This window comes from Salmo salar, chromosome 02 (genome assembly GCF_965601325.2).
Source record: "Salmo salar chromosome 02, fSalSal1, whole genome shotgun sequence".
In the NCBI taxonomy this organism is placed as follows: domain Eukaryota; kingdom Metazoa; phylum Chordata; class Actinopteri; order Salmoniformes; family Salmonidae; genus Salmo; species Salmo salar.
Genome location: NC_138292.1, coordinates 89898519 through 89919882, shown reverse-complemented (window position 1 = coordinate 89919882; position 21364 = coordinate 89898519). Strand labels below are relative to the sequence as shown.

Below are 21364 nucleotides of genomic sequence, written 5' to 3'. Positions count from 1 at the left end.
TGTCGTCCCCTTATGCCATAGTTTGTACATCTCAATTGTCAGTAGAAACCACATTTGTTTAAGCAAGTCAGCCATATTAGCTATGTTCTTTTAAAGTCAGTAAATGAAGCTGAATGAACTGCCAGACAAGGATCCACTGATAGACAGGTGTTGTAGTGGTAAGATGTTGGGACTGCTGTTGGGACAGCTTTATGTAGGCCTTAACAGTCTGTGGGCACCGTTTGTCACCGTTATAGTGCAATTAATGTATTGTTTAGTGCTGTGTTTGCCCACCAAGATTTACATGCTGAAATCGCCACTGCTCCTCAGCCTTAATCTCCTCTGAAGACCCAGTGAGGGTGGAGCTCAGTCAGAGAGCTGTTGAGGGACTGGTTAGGAAGAACACTTCTACAGCCAGAGAGGTGAGAGGTCACGCATGGTTTAGATGGTAAATATTTATGTCCCCTTAGCGGTTCATCACGTCAGCAAAAGGGAATATGTTCCATCATCTATGTTTATTTACATTAGTGCAAATTGTCCACTGATATTGCTGTAATTTCTCATCCCTTTGGGCTGTATGAAAGTTAATTTCCTCTCAGGCACACACATTTGTTCTTTGATATTATGAAGGTCATTTGTGTAGAAAGTACTTTTCCCCACTCATTCACCTGATCTCTTTACATTGCTAATGCATATTCGGTGGCCTGACTGCATCCAGACTATGTCAAAGTCCCATCCTGGTAGATCTGAACCTAATGCAGTTTGGAGTGATTTATTTATTGCAGGGGCAGTCAAGAAATGGAACAGCAAGGCCACAGAACATGACATAAGCAGAGCTGTGGGAGACCACCTCAAGCCCCTGGTAGAGCCGGGGGTGGTGTTTAATTTAATTGTACATCAATTGTACGACAGGAGATGAGTTTGCACGTCCTGTTAAAACTAAACTCTCAAAAACCACACGGAATCTGGGAATAATGTGTACACCACTGGTTAGAAGACAATTTGTAGAAAACAGCTCGCTACATATTGAAGTGTTGCATTTTGATTCAAGTGGGTCACCAACGTGGTAATTGGAACACAACTCTTTTCTTGTTAGTAACTTTTTGTTAAATCACATAAATAGTACCCTCTCAATTCAGAGCCTGGATTTTCCCCCTGGGACTAATATCCATATCATGTTGAAATCAATAGAACAGGGGGCAAACGTTTAGGGTTCAACATTGTGACAATGTTAAAACATTCTACATTGTGAAATTATTTCATTGAAATCATGAAACAACTCCATGTATTTTCTGATGTTTATTATCAGTGTCTTTTATCAGTGTCTCTCTCCCCACATTGATCACAGCTAAGAGACTTCTCTCCTGTGTGTGTTCTCTGGTGTGACACCAGACTGTTAAGCAAAGTAAAACTCTTCCCACATTGAGTACAGCTATAAGGTTTCTCTCCTGTATGTATTCTCTGGTGTAGAGTCAGATCGACCAAAACTCTTCCCACATTGACCAGAGCAACAAGATTTCTCTCCTGTGTAGAGTCAGAATGCTAGATGTAGTAAAACGCTTCCCACATTGATCACAGCTATAAGATTTCTCTCCTGTGTGTGTTCTCTGATGAATTTTAATGCCTGATGAGGTGAATCTTTTCCCACAGTCAGAGCAGCAGTGAGTTCTCTTCCCTGTGGATCTCTGCAGGTGTTTCTTGAGGTGTTCTGATCTGGAGACACTCTTCTCTGCCTCGTCAGCATCATGAGGTTGTTGAGGCTCCCCAGAGGATCTACGATAGTTAAGTATCTCTCCTGTGTGAACAACAAAGTCAGACAGATGATTAAAGGCCCACAACAGCGGTAATCCACTGTAAAAAGGTGATGCCAACAGCGATGCCATGATGTTGTACAACAATTGACGTCTGTAATGAACGTTATAATTATTTGACAATTGTCTTAAAATGAGCAAGAATAGTCATATTTTGTCTTGTTTTCACATTAGTAGTAACATCGATAATTGTAGGCTAGAAATAAGTTATTAAAGTTGTTGAAACTCTAAGCAGTGTGCCAGATGACTTTTGGTCTCCAATATAGGCCCCTTTCTGTGTTTGCTAAAATTGCGGCACGAGGGCAATTTGATTGCAGAAACCGATAGTTATGAATGTACTATATCTGCCTGGAGCAAAAATGGTGAGCAAAGATTTTAGTTTTTCACAATGTATTCTGAATGTGAATAGGGGAAAACTTTCCAGGTTGCTTATGAGTACATTTCACACTACTTTGGATTATAATTGTAAGGCTCGTTTGAATGTCCCGCTTAATATAATGTTTGCTACAGTATTATGAATTATGTGTAATTATTGAAGAACCGCGTTAATGACAGTATCCATTTGGGTGTTGTCAATAAAGTTAAGATTTTATTTTTTATTTCACCTTTATTTAACCAGGTAGGCCAGTCGAGAACAAGTTCTCATTTACAACTGCGACCTGGCCAAGATAAAGCAAAGCAGTGGGACAAAAACAATAGTTACACGTGGGATAAACAAATGTACAGTCAATAACACAATAGAAAAATCTATATACAGTGTGTGCAAATGGAGAACGGAGGTAAGGCAATAAATAGGCCATAGTAGCGAAGTAATTACAATTGAACAAATTAACACTGGAGTCAAATTAACACTCTACGTCATTTAGATGTGCAGATGATGATGTGCAAGTAGAAATACTGGGGTGCAAAAGAGCAGAAAAACTAAATAAAAACATGGGGATGAGGTAGGCAGTTGGATGGGCTATTTACAGATGGGCTGTGTACAGCTGCAGCGATCGGTAAGCTGCTCAGATAGCTGATGCTTAAAGTTAGTGAGGGAGATATAAGTCTCCAACTTCAGTGATTTTTGCAATTCGTTCCAGTCATTGGTAGCAGAGAACTGGAAGGAAATGCGGCCAAAGTAGGTGTTGGCTTTGGGGGTGACTCCTGGAGTGCGTGCTATTGGTGGGTGTTTCTATGGTGACCAGTCAGTGAAGGCGGCCTAGCAAAGACTTATAGATGACCTGGACCCGGTGGGTTTGGCGACAAATATGTAGCGAGGGCCAGCCGACGAGAGCATACAGGTTCCAGTGGTGGGTGGTATATGGGGCTTTGGTGACAAAACGGATGGCACTGTGATAGACTGCATCCAGTTTGCTGAGTAGAGTGTTGGAGGTTATTTTGAAAATGAAATCGCCGAAGTCAAGGATCAGTAGGATAGTCAGTTTTACGAGGGTATGTTTGGCAGCGTGAGTGAAAGAGGCTTTGTTGCGAAATAGGAAGCCGATTCTAGATTAAATTTTGGATTGGAAATGCTTAATATTAGCCTGGAAGGAGAGTTTACAGTCTAGCCAGACACCTAGGTATTTATAGTTGTCCACATATTCTAAGTCAGAAACGTCCAGAGTAGTGATGCTGGACGGGCGGGTAGTGATCGGTTGAAGAGCATACATTTAGTTTTACTAGCGTTTAAGAGCAGTTAGAGGCCACGGGTGGAGTGTTGTATGGCATTGAAGCGCGTTTGGAGGATTGTTAACAGTGTCCAAAGAAGGGCCAGATGTATACAGAATGGTGTCGTCTGCGTAGAGGTGGATGAAGGAATCACACACAGCAAGAACAACATCGTTGAACAGAGAAAAGAGTTGGGGTGAGAATTGACACCTGTGGTACCTCCATAGAGACTGCCACCAGAGGTCCAGACAACAGGCCCTCCGATTTGAAACACTGAACTCTGTTTGAGAAGAAGTTGGTGAACCAGGCGAGGGAATCATTTGAGAAACGAAGGCTGTTGAGTCTGCCGATAAGAATACGGTGATTGACAGAGTCGAAAGCCTTGGCCAGGTTGATGAAGACGGCTGCACAGTACTGTCTTTTATCGATGGCGGTTATGATATCGTTTAGTACCTTGAGCGTGGCTGAGGTGCACCCGTGACCAGCTCGGAAACTGGATTGCACAGCGGAGGTACGGTGGGATTCAAAATGGTCAGTGATATGTTAACTTAGAAAGGCAGGGCAGGATGGATATAGGTCTGTAACAGTTTGGGTCTAGAGTGTCACCTCCTTTGAAGAGGGGGATGACCGCAGAAGCGTTCCAATCTTTAGGAATCTCGGACGATACGAAAGAGAGGTTGAACAGACTAGTGATAGGGGTTGCCACAATGGCGGCGGATAATTTTAGAAAGAGGGGGTCCAGGTTTTGCAACTCTTTCAGAACATCAGCTATCTGGATTTGTGTGAAGGAGAAGCTGGGGAGGCTTGGGCCAGGAGGAAAGCATGGCCAGCCGTAGAGAAATGCTAATTGAAATTCTTGATTATCGTGGAGTTATCGGTGGTGACAGTGTTTCCTAGCCTCAGTGCAGTGGGCAGCTGGGAGGAGGTGCTCTTATTCTCCATGGACCTTACAGTGTCCCAAACCTTTTTGGAGTTAGAGCTACAGGATGCAAATTTCTGTTTGTTAAAGCTAGCCTTTTCTTTCCTAACTGACTGTGTGTATTGGTTCCTGACTTCTCTGAAAAGTTGCATATCGCGGGGACTATTCGATGCTAGTGCAGTACGCCACAGGATGTTTTTGTGCTGGTCGAGGGCAGTCAGGTCTGGAGTGAACCAGGGGCTATATCGGTTCTTAGTTCCACATTTTTTGAAAGGGGCATGCTTATTTAAGGTGGTGAGGAAATTACTTTTAAAGAACAACCAGGCATCCTCTACTGACGGGATGAGGTCAATATCCTTCCAGGATACCCGGGCTAGGTCGATTAGAAAGGCCTGCTTGCAGAAGTGTTTTAGGGAGCATTTGACAGTGATGAGGGGTGGTCGTTTGACCGCGGACCCATAACGGATGCAGGCAATGAGGCAGTGATCGCTGAGATCCTGATTGAAAACAGCAGACCAGAGGTGTATTTGGAGGGCAAGTTGGTCAGGATAATATCTATGAGGGTGCCCATGTTTACGGATTTAGGGTTGTACCTGGTGGGTTCCTTGATAATTTGTGTGAGATTGAGGGCATCTAGCTTGGATTGTAGGACGGCCGGGGTGTTCAGCATATCCCAGTTTAGGTCATCTAACAGAACGAACTCTGAAGATAGACGGGAATCAATCAATTCACATATGGTGTCCAGGGCACAGCTGGGAGCTAAGGGGGGTCTGTAACAAATCAAATCAAATGTATTTATATAGCCCTTCTTACATCAGCTGATATCTCAAAGTGCTGTACAGAAACCCAGCCTAAAACCCCAAACAGCAAGCAATGCAGGTGTAGAAGCACGGTGGCTAGGAAAAACTCCCTAGAAAGGCCAAAACCTAGGAAGAAACCTAGAGAGGAACCAGGCTATGAGGGGTGGCCAGTCGTCTTCTGGCTGGGCCGGGTGGAGATTATAACAGCACATGGCCTAGATGTTCAAATGTTCATAAATGACCAGCATGGTCAAACAATAATAATCATAGTAGTTGTCGAGGGTGCAACAAGTCAGTAACACAAGAGTAAGTGTCAGTTGGCTTTTTCATAGCTGATCTTTGAGAGTATCTCTACCGCTCCTGCTGTCTCTAGAGAGTTGAAAACAGCAGGTCTGGGACAGGTAGCACGTCCGGTGAACAGGTCAGGGTTCCAGCAGGTCTGGGACAGGTAGCACATCCGGTGAACAGGTCAGGGTTCCATAGCTGCAGGCAGAAAAGTTGGAACTGGAGCAGCAGCACGGCCAGGTGAACTGGGGACAGCAAGGAGTCATTAAGCCAGGTAGTCCTGAGGCATGGTCCTAGGGCTCAGGTCCTCTGAGAGAGAGAAAGAAAGAAAGCGAGAAAGGGAGAATTAGAGAGAGCATATTTAAATTCACACAGGACACCGGAAAAGACAAGAGAAATACTCCAGATGTGACAGACTGACCCTAGCCCCCCGACACATAAACTACTGCAGCATAAATACTGGAGGCTGAGACAGGAGGGGTCAGGAGACACTGTGGCCCCATCCGATGATACCCCCGGACAGGGCCAAACAGGTAGGATATAACCCCACCCACTTTGCCAAAGCACAGCCTCCACACCACTGGAGGGAAATCTCCAACCACCAACACACCATCCCAGGACAAGGCCGAGTATAGCCCACAAAGATCTCCGCCACGGCACAGCCCAAGGGGGGGCGCCAACCCAGACAGGAAGACCACGTCAGTGACTCAACCCACTCAAGTGACGCACCCCTCCCAGGGACGGCATGGAAGAACACCAGTAAGCCAGTGACTCAGCCCCCGTAATAGGGGTAGAGGCAGAGAATCCCAGTGGAAAGAGGGGGAACCGGCCAGGCAGAGACAGCAAGGGCGGTTCGTTGCTCCAGCCTTTCCGTTCACCTTCACACCCCTGGGCCAGACTACACTTAATCATAGGACCTACTGAAGAGATGTCTTCAGTAAAGACTTAAAGGTTGAGACTGAGTCTGCGTCTCTCACATGGGTAGGCAGACTATTCCATAAAAATGGAGCTCTATAGGAGAAAGCCCTGCCTCCAGCTGTTTGCTTAGAAATTCTAGGAACAATTAGGAGGCCCGCGTCTTGTGACCGTAGCGTACGTGTAGGTATGTACGGCAGGACCAAATCGGAAAGATAGGTAGGAGCAGGCCCATGTAATGCTTTGTAGGTTAGCAGTAAAACCTTGAAATCAGCCCTTGCCTTAACAGGAAGCCAGTGTAGGGAGGCTAGCACTGGAGTAATATGATAAAATGTTTTGGTTCTAGTCAGGATTCTAGCAGCCGTATTTAGCACCAACTGAAGTTTATTTAGTGCTTTATCCGGGTAGCCGGAAAATAGAGCATTGCAGTAGTCCAACCTAGAAGTAACAAAGGCATGGATTAATTTTTCTGCATCATTTTTGGACAGAAAGTTTCCGATTTTTGCAATGTTACGTAGATGGAAAAAGGCTGTCCTTTCAACAGTCTTGATATGTTCTTCAAAAGAGAGATCAGGGTCCAGAGTAACGCCGAGGTCCTTCACAGTTTTATTTGAGACGACTGTACAACCATCCAGATTAATTGTCAGATTCACCAGAAGATCTCTTTGTTTCTTGGGACCTAGAACAAGCATCTCTGTTTTGTCCAAGTTTAAAAGTAGAAAGTTTGCAGCCATCCACTTCCTTATGTCTGAGACACAGGCTTCTAGCGAGGGCAATTTTGGGGCTTCATCATGTTTCATTGAAATGTACAGCTGTGTGTCATCTGCATAGCATTGAAATTTAACATTATGTTTTCGAATGACATCCCCAAGAGGTAAAATATATAGTGAAAACAATAGTGGTCCTAAAACGGAACCTTGAGGAACACCGAAATGTACAGTTGATTTGTCAGAGGACAAACCATTCACAGAGACAAACTGATGTCTTTCCGACAGATAAGACCTAAACAAGGCCAGAACTTGTCCATGTAGACCAATTTGGGTTTCCAATCTCTCCAAAAGAATGTGGTGATCGATGGTATCAAAAGCAGCACTAAGATCTAGGAGCACGAGGAAGCAGCTAGCTAGCTGCGATTATCTGGTGTAATGGTCCAGAGCTTACGGCAGGAATACGGTGATGTAGTGGAGAAAAACAGTCTGATATGCTCAGGGTTGATATCGCGCTGTGCAGACTGGCAGGTATTATCCAGGCAAAAAGCGGCTGGTATCTGAGCTAAAAAGGTAAAGCAGTGGCTAACAATGACTAAATAGCTAGTAGCTAATTAGCTTCTGATGGCTAGCTGCTGATGGAGGTTCTAGCTATAAGGTCTAAAATATAGCAGATCCGTATCACATTGGGTGAAGTGTGTTGCCGGAAGGTATATTTAATTTAAAAATGGAAAAAGAGTGAAATATTTTGCAATGTATACAAAAAAGACGAAAAGAACATAACATTTACAACAAACACGTCTTACTGCTACGCCATCTAGGATTACAAGATGACTCTCAGTTAAAAAACATTGGATTTAGCAAATTCTGAAATTATTTAGTATTTCTGTGCCCACGAAAACTGTTTTCCCAGCGTAACATAAGGAGCCACTAAATGATACGTAGTTCGAGTGCATTTCAGAATACAAAAGAACTGTCGGATAGCAAGATCCCGTATTTAAGTTGAAGTTCATCATATGACAAGCGTAACGTTATGACTATAAATACTGTTCCCTTTCAGTCGGTCAACTTCGGTACAACATACTATGGGAAAATAAAATCATTCCCCATGCCGACCCAAACGGACACTAAATGAAACGGCCCCTGGCAGACCACCCAGACCTGACCCCGCAATTTGCGTCAGTTTTGCCAATTTATTCATTGTCTTTGTTTGAAACACTCCTGTCAATGTTGAGTAAGGACGCACACCTTATTACGCATATAGAAGTAGGACTAGTCTACCTGGCCTGTGTGCAAATGTAGGCCTATAAATGTGCCCATTTGGGGATGTCTGATAGTATTTCTGATTGTCTTAATGCACCACCACTAATGAGTTGTGGAGCTTCTCAAAGCTAATTTTTCTTCACCCCAAACAGCAAGTAAACAAAGTAATCAAAATCAATTGCAAATGACAATAGTTCCTCAAAGTATTTTCGTTAAATATTTCCAGCAGCAATATTTCCACCTTTTGATAACCACTCAGCATAAAAGGGAAAAATGTAATGCTCTGATCCAGTGGAAATGTCATAAAATACCTGATTACTTCTTATCCTTTGCACAAATAGCCTACAGCTGTGTCTGTCCAGAACTCACTGGAGTAGGAAACTGAGGGCCTAGAATATTTAATACAATGTTGCAAGCTTGCTATCTGAGTTTTGCTGACCCAGTTGATACAATGTTTCAAGTTTGTTGTAGACAGGCCAATGTGCAGCCAATGTGATTTTTAGGATATTTATTTTTATCAGGATATTTTCTACATGCAGAATGCAATGTTTTTATTTGTTGGCTTTATGGAGGCTATTTTTTTACATAGTTGGCAATGGCAATAAAAGTTACTTTTAGATTTGTAAAATTTTCATTTAGATTTAGATAGAATGTAGATTAATCACAGACAATAATTTTGAGATACTATTATAAATTAAATGAAACTCTTCCACGAAAATGTGCATCTGAAAATCATAACTGGCACACAGATTGGTAGAAATGGTCAGATAAATTGGCACTCAAACTGGAAAAGGTTGCTGATTGCTGGTGTAGTCGATTACTGAAAATTTCAGGAGCAGAACGGCAGAATTTACGAAGTCCAGCAGCAGAGGGGGAAGGGGGGCTCCCTCTGGTCAGGTCATGTTGATGACTGGCTCCCTCTAGTCATTTGTGTGTCTTATTTATTTAATCAAACAGCGTGCTTAAAGCATCAGACAAGTTCAGTACATTTAGATTTTATAAAAACACATGGGGTGATTGGTAGAAAGAACAGATGACTCTTGGTTAACCAAGATGTATTTTAGTTGGGGACAGCACTAGAACATGATTTTGGGGCTCCCGAGTAGCGCAGCGGACACTGCATATCAGTGCTTTAGGCGTCACTACAGACACCCTGGTTCAAATCCAGGCTCTATCACAACCGGCCGTGATTGGGAGTCCCATAGGGCGGCGCACAATTGGCCCAGCGTCATCCGGGGTAGGCAGTCATTGTAAATAAGAATTTGTTCTTAACTGACTTGCCTAGTTAAATAAAGGTTACATTTAAATACATTTATAAAAAATAGTGTTTCATGACAAACCGTTTTTTTAGAAATCCGTCAAGGCACCAACTTTGAGAAGGGTTTAAAACAAAGGTTTCAAACCAATTCATGAATGTAATTGAATCTAGGTATGTCTTGCCTTTAATGTAATGGCACAACATTTTTTTACTGAATATTATACAATGACTTATCAACAGCTCTAATAATTTGCCTCCACAGGAAATCTTCACTGGCAATTCTAGAATATACTATATATCCTAGAAACCTGGTTAATCTATCATTATGACATCATGGATGAATTCTAGAATATACTATATATCCTAGAAACCTGGTTAAACTGTCATTATGACATCATGGATGAATTCTAGAATATACTATATATCCTAGAAACCTGGTTAAACTGTCATTATGACATCATGGATGAATTCTAGAATATACTATATATCCTAGAAACCTGGTTAATCTATCATTATGACATCATGGATGGCCAGTCTTTGTATTCGTAGTGTAGTGAATTCAGGGGGGTAGCCCTGAGCTGAACTCAAACCTGGGTCCAGCGACTGTCAAGCAAACACCTTATAACTGTTATGCCAAGATGTCTGAACTTCTTGACGAGGTCTCTAGGTGTTGAGTTACGGTTTCTACAACAGCTTTCTCTATGAATTTGAGAGTGGTTACACTTCTCCTTCCATCCCTCAGCTGTTGACCAAACCAAGTCTCTGGGCAGCCATTTTGTTACTGTTTAAAAAACCCACACAACCCAGCAATCTGCAGTTCAAACAATAACAAATCTGTAATTACACCACTGTTTTGGTTATAAGATGATGATGATGATGGGGTTGGAGAAATGTAACTAGTCTCAAATTCATAGACAGACCTATGGATGCAAGGACTGACCATCCATCAACATTATACTATCTACATTATAGTTTTAACCATGTTGAGGCTATACAGTGTTGGTTTACATTGTTTCTAAACATTGGAGTAAAAAAAAAATATTTGGGGTTCTGATGGGGAACAATAGTTGAACTAAACTCATGAAGCATGTGTTATATTCTTCAAGAATCAATGACTATAAACAAATAATTTAAAGTCCAAATATTGATGTAGCAATTGCAGATTTCCGCTTTAACACCAAACATTAGTTCAACAACTGCAGAGTTTGTGCCTCTGTTTTTAAAGACAGTACTTACTAGTGTTAATCAGGGAACGGTTTCTCAAAACCATCTTATGGCTAAGTTCACCGTTAGAACCATTGGATGCCTTAAGATGCGTTTGTGAAACCGAGCCCAGATATCCAGTTTCCTCCTCTTCTTCCTCCTCCTATGTAACAGTCATCTCCTCTTCATCATCTTTCACTCCAAAAACTGCATCCTCCTCTCCTTTTACTGTAACATCCTCCTCCTCTTTCACTCTGAACGCGTCTTCCTCTTCTTTCACAGTAACGGCCTCACCCTCTACTTCTTGTTTTACTGTGATATCCTCTTCTTCTTTAGCAGGAGGAGAGTAGCTTAGTGAACTCATGGTCGCGGATGTTAGCTAGCTAGGCTAATGCTAACTTAACCAGCCCGCTAGCTGACTAACAACAACAACGCCGTATATATTAAACTAAATCTGTTAAGTGTTCCCTTTATTTTTTTGAGCAGTGCACATTTCTAATTTCTCCCACTTCCTGATTCAATTTCTCTCAGTTTTTTTGCCTGCCATATGAGTTCTGTTATACTCAGACACCATTCAAACAGTTTTAGAAACTTCAGAGTGTTTTCTATCCAAATCTACTAATAATATACATATTCTATTTTCTGGGCCAGAGTAGTAACCTGTTTAAATTGGGTACGTTTTTCATCCGGCCGTGAAAATACTGCCCCCTAGCCCCAACAGGTTAAAATTTTTCTCGTAAAATAGCGATAATATTCCAACCGGACAACGTTTTATTCATTCAAAGAGAGAAAGAAAAAAATGCCGAAGTCTCGTGAACGCGCTCTCCAGTGTCACTGTCCCCAGGCAGGCCACTTACAAACTCTGCTGCTGTACTTTGCCCAGAGACAGGAGACGCGTCATTCCACTTTCTAAAGGCTTTAGAGAGCCAATGGAAGCCTTAGAAAGTGTCACGTAACAGCACAGATTCTGTAATTTCGAGAGAGATGCAACAGAAGGACAACAAATTGTCAGACAGGGCACTTCCTGCATGGAATCTTCTCAGAGAGCAAGACAAGGAGGACTAGACACAGCACTGAAGAAGGCCCAGCTTGCACAGATCCAGACAGGAAGTGGTGGTTTTTCTCACAATATGATGGCTGCTCAAAGTTGTTTCTACAGGCTCACCACAACCACAGCCTGCAGCTCCCCCCACAGTCACATCAGTCACACCCGTGAACCTGGTGCCTGCAGGGTATGTGCTTTTCACCACTCAACCTTATGGTGACCCTCAACCATGGACTGGAAGAGGAGGTGGGCCCGCCAGAGCCCTGCATGACTGGAACAACACTCAATGCTGGACCTGTGGGCATTTGGGGCATGCGAGTTCGCAGTGTGGGGGAAATGAAAGAGGAAGAGGTTACAATAAGGGCAGAGGAAACTTTGGGTCTGGCAGAGGAAGAGGAAACTCAGCCACAGTACCACTCGGCCGGAGCTGAATATGCTCCCTGGGGCCACTTATGCCCTATGGACAAGGAGGACAAGTTAATGACAGAGAAGAGCCGTGGCCAATGGGAAATCACAACACCAACAGTTGTTATTTCCCTCAGAATCAACAATGAAGGAACAATAACAGGGACATGGGGACAGCCCAGGAATGTGTACTGGACAAAGACTTGTTTGATGAACCTCTGCTTGACTCTGACATGGTGCTGTTTGTTGATGGTTCTACTTATATAGATCAAAGCACAGGGAAGATATGTAGGATCAGCTGTAGTAGATGTGGGAGGTGACATTGAGGTTATACGGCCCCTACCAGAACATTTATCACAGCACATTTATTAGCTCTGAACACAGCTTGTGAATTGGGGGAAGGGAAGGCCCTTACTGTCTACTCAGATTCAGCATAGTGGGGTTTAGAGAGCAGGAGAGGTGACTAATACCACAGACACACCTATTAAAAACAGACAAGGGAACTCCACTGCAATCAGGGAAGTTCCCCTCCAAAAGGACCTTTTGTCCACCTTGCTATGGACTTCATAGACATGATAGAGTGAAAAGAAAGAAAGAGATACTGCCTGGTGATAATTGACAGGTTTACCAGGTGGGTGGAACCATCCCACTACCAACTGCGTTGCGCGTACAGTTGCAAAATTGCTAGTTAGGGAAATTATACTCCGGTTCGGAGTGCCTGAGGTTTGTCTGCAGACAATGGGACCCATCTCATAGGAGATGTGGTTGCCCAAGTGGCCAAAATGATGAGTGTTGACCAGAGGTTTGTGTCCATCTATCACCCGTGGAGTAACGGGATTACAGAGAGGGTTAATTAAATGATCAAAGGGGGGCTTGCAAAAGCCTGTCATTACACAAAAATGAGCTGGGTGGAATGCTTGCCCCTTGCCCTCATGAAAATGTGCAGCAGCCTTAACAAAGGTATTGGGTGTACACCTTATGAGATGTTAACAAGATGACCAATGAACACCCCAGGGGTGAGACCTATGACTGACCGACAGATAGAAATAACTGAGACACTGTGTGACCATCTTGAGTACATGAAGGAACTAACCTCTGCTGTAAGTTTTCTCCACTCTCACACTAGCAAAGCAAACGAGGTTCCCCCAGGTGAAGACCCTGACGAGCTTACAATAAACGTTGGAGACTGGGTGAAACTACGGGTCCATAAGAGAAAATGGAACCAGCCAAGATGGATGGGACCCTTCCAGGTGACCATGGCAACAAAAGAGGCTGAGATCCACCGATGAGGAGGAGCCAGAGGAGAAACGGGGAAGACCACAGCCAGAGGAGAAACGGGGAAGACCACAGCCAGAGGAGAAACGGGGAAGACCACAGCCAGAGGAGAAACGGGGAAGACCACAGCCAGAGGAGAAACGGGGAAGACCACAGCCAGAGGAGAAACGGGGAAGACCACAGCCAGAGGAGAAACGGGGAAGACCACAGCCAGAGGAGAAACGGGGAAGACCACAGCCAGAGGAGAAACGGGGAAGACCACAGCCAGAGGGCCGAGACCAAAGGCCAGAAGAACCAACAGAGGGTTCAGCCACAGAACCAGAAGAGTCATCAGATGTCGAGGACACCATCACACACTATGGTTGTGAAACAAGAAAATCACAACCATAGAAACACATGCAGGGTATTTATTGCTCTCCAAATCCTACTGGTTCCCTTTGTGGACGAGGATGTGGACAATAATAAATGGGTGAAAGCAGTGACATACATAGGATTAAAGGGGAACACATCTGGCACATGGGTAATGCAACAGGTGACAGGTGTAAACTTTTCCAGGATGGAGGAAGGCATGGGAGCACCTTTTGGATGGATGTGGGTATGCAGTGACAGGGGATACCTCACTTTACCTCCTGGATGGGGGGGGATGTTGTTATTTGGGGAGAACAGAAATGTACATGTTAAGAATTCCGGTCACCGACCTGATCAATGAGACAGGTAAAACCAACTCTGGGGAACTGAAGCGTAACAAACGACTCATCCCAGACAATCAGGAAGACTATGGTCATGTCCTACGCCCGGGGGAGATTTTTGGTATGTCAGTCATACCCTCCTGGGGTGTGGCTGTCCTGGGAAAGTGGGTGAATAATTGAACCTATTGTTTACAGGCCCGTATGAGTTTAACGATCCCAGGATTTAGCCAACTCTCATTAGATGTCCAAAATCTGAAAGCTGTCGTCGGCTGCCAAGAGTTGGCTTTAGATGATCTTTTGGAGAAGGAAGGAGGACACTGTAACGTACTAGGTATTATTGATCCTGATAATTGTGTTCTGCTCCTCCCTGACTCCTGAGAATATGACTGCCAAAATGGATCCGATCGCTGATCTTAGTAAAACTCTCTCAAAAATCTGTCTTTGACAAAATTGGTGACTGGTTTAATGCTAAATTTGGAACTGTAATAGGGAAAGTTATGTTGACTTTGTTTTCATTGTTTACTCCTGTACTTGTAGTGGGATTGGTGATTTTGGCTACTGTTTGTATTTGGAAGAGAATGACTATAACTGCGCTGGAACATGCTGGAGTGATGGTGTTGTTGGAAGCTGATGCAAATTATGCTGAAGGTGAGACTGGTGCATTTCTGGTTTCTCTTAATCCCATTGTCCATCCAACTCATGAGGTTCTTCCCAGGAACCTCAGGAGGAATGGGAATATAGACAGACTCACCCCACCACCATTCCAGGACTCAGGAGGAATGGGAGTATAGACAGACTCACCCCACCACCATTCCAGGACTCAGGAGGAATGGGAGTATAGACAGACTCACCCCACCACCATTCCAGGACTCAGGAGGAATGGGAATATAGACAGACTCACCCCACCACCATTCCAGGACTCAGGAAGAATGGGAGTATAGACAGACTCACCCCACCACCATTCCAGGACTCAGGAGGAATGGGAGTATAGACAGACTCACCCCACCACCATTCCAGGAACCTCAGGAGTTGTTTCTCCCTTTAGCAAGCCATCCCTGGGATCAAATGGATCCTGGGGTTTTGCCAACTCTGTTTGATTTCAGAGGAGAATATTATGATTGAACCTGTGAGACGTATTAGTCTCAGAGGGGGGAATGTAGGGGGTGGGTCCCAAAGACCCTCTCCATTATTGATTAAGGGGACTTTAAGATCCATATGTTTTGCTGCAGGCCTTATAAGAAGATACTGTTGCTATGTGCCTAAACTCTGCCACTATACGTTGCACTAGCCATCTATATTAGTCTTTGTGGTTAAGCTCTGGCTGTTGTGAGAGTGAGCTGCAGGCTGGGTCTGAGTCAGACTGAAACTAGATAAAGAGAAGTAACCACTGTCTGGTTTTGACAGTTTGATCTTGTGTGACAGTTTACAATTCTAAGAAATTCAGAGAAGCTACTGTACTAGGTTGCCTTATAAAGTAACCTCAGCTTATTGATACACACATACATTGACATAGGTGATCATACCACTAGGGAGTGATCACATGTATAAAATCAGCTGGGCCTTTAGGTGGGGAGCAGAACTTACTCAGAAACATGCCTTATGTTCCTGTTGTCAACATCTGTCTGCAATTACATTAAATAAAGGTTTGATTGGTTTACTTAAAGAAGATATTGTCTGACTGCTGATTTCACCAATAAGCTGGGGCGTCAGCGTAGTGGTTAGAGCGTTGGACTTGTAACCGAAAGGTTGCAAGTTGGAATCCCTGAGCTGACAAGGTACAAAATCTGTTGTTCTGCCCCTGAACAAGGCAGTTAACCCACTGTTCCTAGGCCGTCATTGAAAATAAGAATTTGTACTTAACTGACTTGTTATAAAGGTACAACAAAAAAAAGCCAAAGAGGGACAAGGAACCTACCCCGACAACGTTAATGAGGAAACCGCTAGTTTTGGACGAAGGTTCTGGTTTTTACACAATGTGTTCTGAATATTACAACTTTGGATTATAATTGTAAGGCTCGTTTGAATCTCCTGCTTAATATAATGTTTGTGTTATTGTCGCAAATCAACTGCTTTATTCTTCAAAAAGTAAAATGCTCTTCGGCTAGCTTTTCCATCGGCCTTACAATGAGTGTTTGTACACTTTGTGTATGCCAAATTGACCCATAACTTCACCTAACAACATAGACATACCTGTCCTGATGACTCCTTGCTGTCCCCAGTCCACCTGGTTGTGCTGCTGCTCCAGTTTCAACTGTTCTGCCTGCGGCTATGGAACCCTGACCTGTTCACCGGACGTGCTACCTTGTCCCGGACCTACTGTTTTCAACTCTCTCTCTACCGCACCTGCGGTCTCTAACTCTGAATGCTCAGCTATGAAAAGCCAACTGACATTTACTACTGAGGTGCTGACCTGTTGCACCCTCTACAACCACTGTGATATTATTATTATTTGACCCTGCTGGTCATCTATGAACGTTTGAACATCTTGGCCATGTACTGTTATAATCTCATCCCGGCACAGCCAGAAGAGGACTGGCCACCCCTCATTGCCTGGTTCCTCTCTAGGTTTCTTCCTAGGTTCCTGCCTTTCTAGGGAGTTTTTAGGCTGGATTTCTGTATAGCACTTTATGACATCAGCTGATGTAAAAAGGGCTTTATAAAAACATTTGATTGATTGACCTACTGTAGGACCCATAACTTCACCTAACAACAACATAGACCTAGGACTAATTTAATATTTCAGGTGAAACAAGGAAACTAAAATGTATTTGTCATGACATTTCATAAACTGATCACCAGATAATTTTGTGAATAATCCCACTAGGTTACTCTGTAATGTGTTGTCATTCTAAATGTTCTGAATAAAGGAAAATAGCTCTGTGTGTTGAACAATAGCTTATACATCAAGGAACAATTCTCTACACATTATGAGCTAAGTATCTCTGTGTTCAAACAGACTAACGAGACCCTACTGGAAATCAAGTAGACAATAACACATTATAAACATAATTTTGTTTAGGGAGGTTGGATCCAACGTGGCGCAGAATCCTTTTTTTCCTTTAACGAGTCCGACGTGAACGATATACTGCTTTCTCGGGAACAGGCCCAGATCCCCGTCAATTGCGTGAAGCGAAGGTGGAGAAATAGGGGCCAAAGGACAGGCTGCCTTCTGAGAATTCGTAGGTGATTGAATAAACCCCCACTTCCTTCCATTCTGCTAGCAAACGTGCAATCTTTGGAAAATAAAATCGATGACCTACGCGGAAGACTAAACGATGACATTATCAACATACAGCTGGCTGGTTATACGCTGCACAGGCAGGATAGAACAGCGGCGTCTGGTAAGACAAGGGACGGCGCACTATGTATTTTGTAAATAACAGCTGGTGCACGATATCTAAGGAAGTCTCGAGCTATTGCTCGCCTGAGGTAGAGTATCTCATGATAAGCTGTAGACCACACAATCTACCTAGAAAGTTTATCTGTATTTTTCGTAGCTGTTTACATACCACCACAGACTGAGGCTGGCACTAAGACCGCATTGAATGGGCTGTATTCCGCCAAAAACAAACAGGAAAACGCTCACCCAGAGCAGTGTTCCTAGTAGCTGGGGAATTTAATGCAAGGAAACTTAAATCCGTTTTACCAAATTTCTATCAGCATGTTAAATGTGCAACCAGAGGGAAAACAACTCAGGACCACCTTTACTCCACACACAGAGACACATACAAAGCTCTCCCCCCCATTTGGCAAATCTGACCATAATTCTATCCTTGTCCCCACAGTGACCGTACGTACATACCCCAACCAGAAGCCATGGATTACAGGCAACATCCGCACTGAGCTAAAGGCTAGAGCTGCCGCTTTCAAGGACCGGGACTCTAACCCGGAAGCTTATAAGAAATCCCGCTATGCCCTCCGACGAACCATCAAACAGGCAAAGTGTCAATACAGGACTAAGATCAAATCGTATTAAAGGCTCTGACACTCGTTGGATGTGGCAGGGCTTGCAAACCATTACAGACTACAAAGGGAAGCACATCCGATAGATGCCCAGTGACACGAGCCTACAAGATGAGATAAACTAAGGCAAATAACACTAATGCATGAGAGCACCAGCTGTTCCAGAAGACTGTGTGATCACGCCCTACGCAGCCGATGTGAGTAAGACCTTTGAACAGGTCAACATTCACAAGGCCGCAGGGCCAGACGGATTACCAGGATGTGTACTGCGAGCATGCGCTGACCAACCTGCAAGTGTCTTCACTGATATTTTCAACCACTCCCTGTCTGAGTCTGTAATACCAACATGTTTTAAGCAGACCACCATAGTCCCTGTGCCCAAGAACACTAAGGTAACCTGCCTAAATGACTACCGACCCGTAGCACTCACGTCTGTAGCCATGAAGTGCTTTGAAAGGCTGGCCACGGCTCACATCAACACCATTATCCCAGAAACCCGATGTTTCAACTGTATAACCCCATCAGAAACCAAAACATGAGCATGTATAAGGCCACTGTTTGTAAACAAATACTATATGGCTGAGGAGTAGGGTCGAGCCAAGCGTTCTGACCTCACAATGACAGTAAAGCACCCAAGCTAACTGGCTAAGGTTGGATACCTTGCTAGACACAAATGAGAGAGAACCTCACTCTTACCATTTTATTTGCCCTAGCAGAGCTGGTTAGGCGGTTTTCATGTTATCCAGAACGTTGGTGAATAACTGTGCTGCTGGCAACAATTTAATTTGAGTTTTTTGCAGACGTTTACTGACACCGGCCATATTCAACGGGTGTTGAGCGTCAGTAAATTCATCAGTTATTCTGCGCTCTGGTACTCAGACAAGAGTGCTCTGAAATCGGAGTAGAGAGCCAGAGCGAATTTATGAACGCACCCAAATGAACAATTTCCATTGAGAATGCACACGACCCCTTGGCTAAGAATGACGTTAATAATCAAGTCAAGTTGGGTAGTTAGTTAGAATATAGTTAATATACTGGCAAGTTTGATGTATAAGTAGCTGATAAGAGAATTATCTAATAAAGGTAAATGAATCAATAATCCATTATGAATTAGTAGTTATGTAGCATGGATAATGAATAATTAAGGTACTGAATGGTTAGTCACATAAGGTCTAGTAGAGGGCCAGGACAAAATGTGTGTGTGTGTGGTTTTAGCAGGGAGATAAGAGAACAGTAGGCATCTGTTTTACCCGACCTAGAAAGTTGGAGAGACTTTGGAGAAAACCGGGAGGTACCTCCAAGGTTTCTGTAATCTCGGGGGGAGAGCACAGACAGCGCTGGATAGTGATTACCGGTTGTGAGAAATCCGAGGAGTGTTTCATATATCTAGTGTTTGTGAAAATGTATGTGCGTTAGCAGGGAGGGAACTATAAAATAAATGTCTTTGTTTTTTTGACCTCAGAACGTTCTCTGAATAAAGCTGAATGAACCTTTTGCAGAAAGCTGAGTCCTTGCCTAATTATTAACCCATTGTCTTACAAACCTTGGGAATTAGTCAAGGCTTATTGACTGTTAATTATTATCATTGGGATAGAAAATTCCTTTGACAGTAGCCAACTAATGTTAGGTAGCTAGCTGACATACTGGTACATACTGCTGTGAAGATACGCTATGCGGTTTGTAAGGATAGCGTAGCTAACGTAATGTGTAACGTAACTTATTTGAAAAGTCATTACATTGCTCAACATTTTCTTAACATTTGTCATAATTAGTTAAAGCAATGAATTCACTTGTATCCGCTCTCTCGTCGGACTTTGGCTGCATATTTTCCGCCATTTTCTTCTAATCTGAAAATAGTTGAAGCCACACCCATTTCGTGAAGAATTGCATTTTGGGCCCTAAAAACACAGAAATAGTGTCCTCTGCATGTATACTTCGTATTTTAGCGACTGTAGTACAACATCTGGGAACCTTTGGCATGCTAACTATATCCATACTATGACAAATAAACATAATATATAGTATGGTTAGTATGACTATTCGAACACAGCTCAAGTCTCTGGGCAGCCATTTTGTTTCTGTTTAAAAACTAGGTTGCCCCTTTAAAAAAGCCACACAATCAATCAACCAATCTGCAGTCCAAACAATAACAAAGCTGTAATTCCACCACTGTTTTGGTAATAAGATGATGGATGGGGCTGGAGAAATGTAAGTAGTTTCAAATTCAAAGACAGACCTATGGATGCAAGGACTGACCATCCATGATATCAACATTATAGTTTTAACCATGTTTAGGCTATACAGTGTTGATTTACATTGTTTCTAAACATTGGAGTAAAAAAAGCTTATTAGGGGTTCTGATGGGGTACAACAGTTGAACTAAGCTCATGAGGCATGTGTTATATTCTTCAAGAACCAATGGCTATAATTAAATACATTTAAAGTAAAATATGGATGTAGCAATTGCAGATTTCCCCTTGAACACATCAGTTAAACAACTGCAGTTTGTGCCTCTGTTTTTAAGACAGTACTTACTAGTGTTAATCAGGGCACGTTCATCATTAGAACCATTGGACGCCTTATGATGCCCTTGGGAAACCGAGCCCAGATATCCAGTTTCCTCTTCTTCCTTCTTCGATGTGACAGTCATCTCCTCCTCCTCTTTCACTCCAAAAACTGCAGCCGCCTCCACTCTGAACGCGTCTTCCTCTTCTTTCAGTAACATCCTCCACCTCTTTCACTCTGAACGGGTCTTCCCCGTCTTTCACTGAAACGTTTTTCTCTTCTTCTTTCACTGTAACAGCCTCACCCTCTACCTGTTTTTGTATTGTAACATCCTTCTCTTCCTCCCCCTCTTTCACAAGAGCTTCTTTCTCCGTCCAGCAGACCTCTTCTTTAGCAGGAGGAGAGTAGCTTAGTGAGCTCATGGTCGGGGATGTTAGCTAGCTAGGCTAATGCTAACTTAACCAGCCCGCTAGCTGACTAGTAACAACACCACTGTAAATATGAAATTAAATCGGATAACTAACTAGACGACAGAAGTGGGTTTAAAACACAGTGGCTAATATACACTAAAGCGTCTAAAGAGCTTTATTGGTTCGGCTATTTTGTCTAGCAAGCTGCTGTTGAAAGAAGCGTTCCGTCCACTACATTATACGTCACACCAACAGCATTGCATTAAATTCCCAGACCGCCAT

The 21364-nt window shown here is 43.3% G+C and overlaps 1 long non-coding RNA gene across 2 annotated transcripts; it reads right to left on the bottom strand.

Annotated features, from left to right (window-relative positions):
* Positions 1-1265: 1265 nt before the first annotated feature.
* Positions 1266-21358, bottom strand: LOC145864059 (uncharacterized). 2 transcript variants are annotated; one of them, XR_014382632.1, is made up of 2 exons: positions 20703-21358; positions 1266-1774 (listed from the first exon to the last, which is right to left on the bottom strand). It is a non-coding gene; the product is annotated as an uncharacterized LOC145864059 (long non-coding RNA). The 2 variants fall into 2 exon arrangements; XR_014382631.1 differs by lacking the exon at positions 1266-1774 and adding an exon at positions 2358-5753.
* Between the last annotated feature and the right edge of the window lie 6 nt (positions 21359-21364).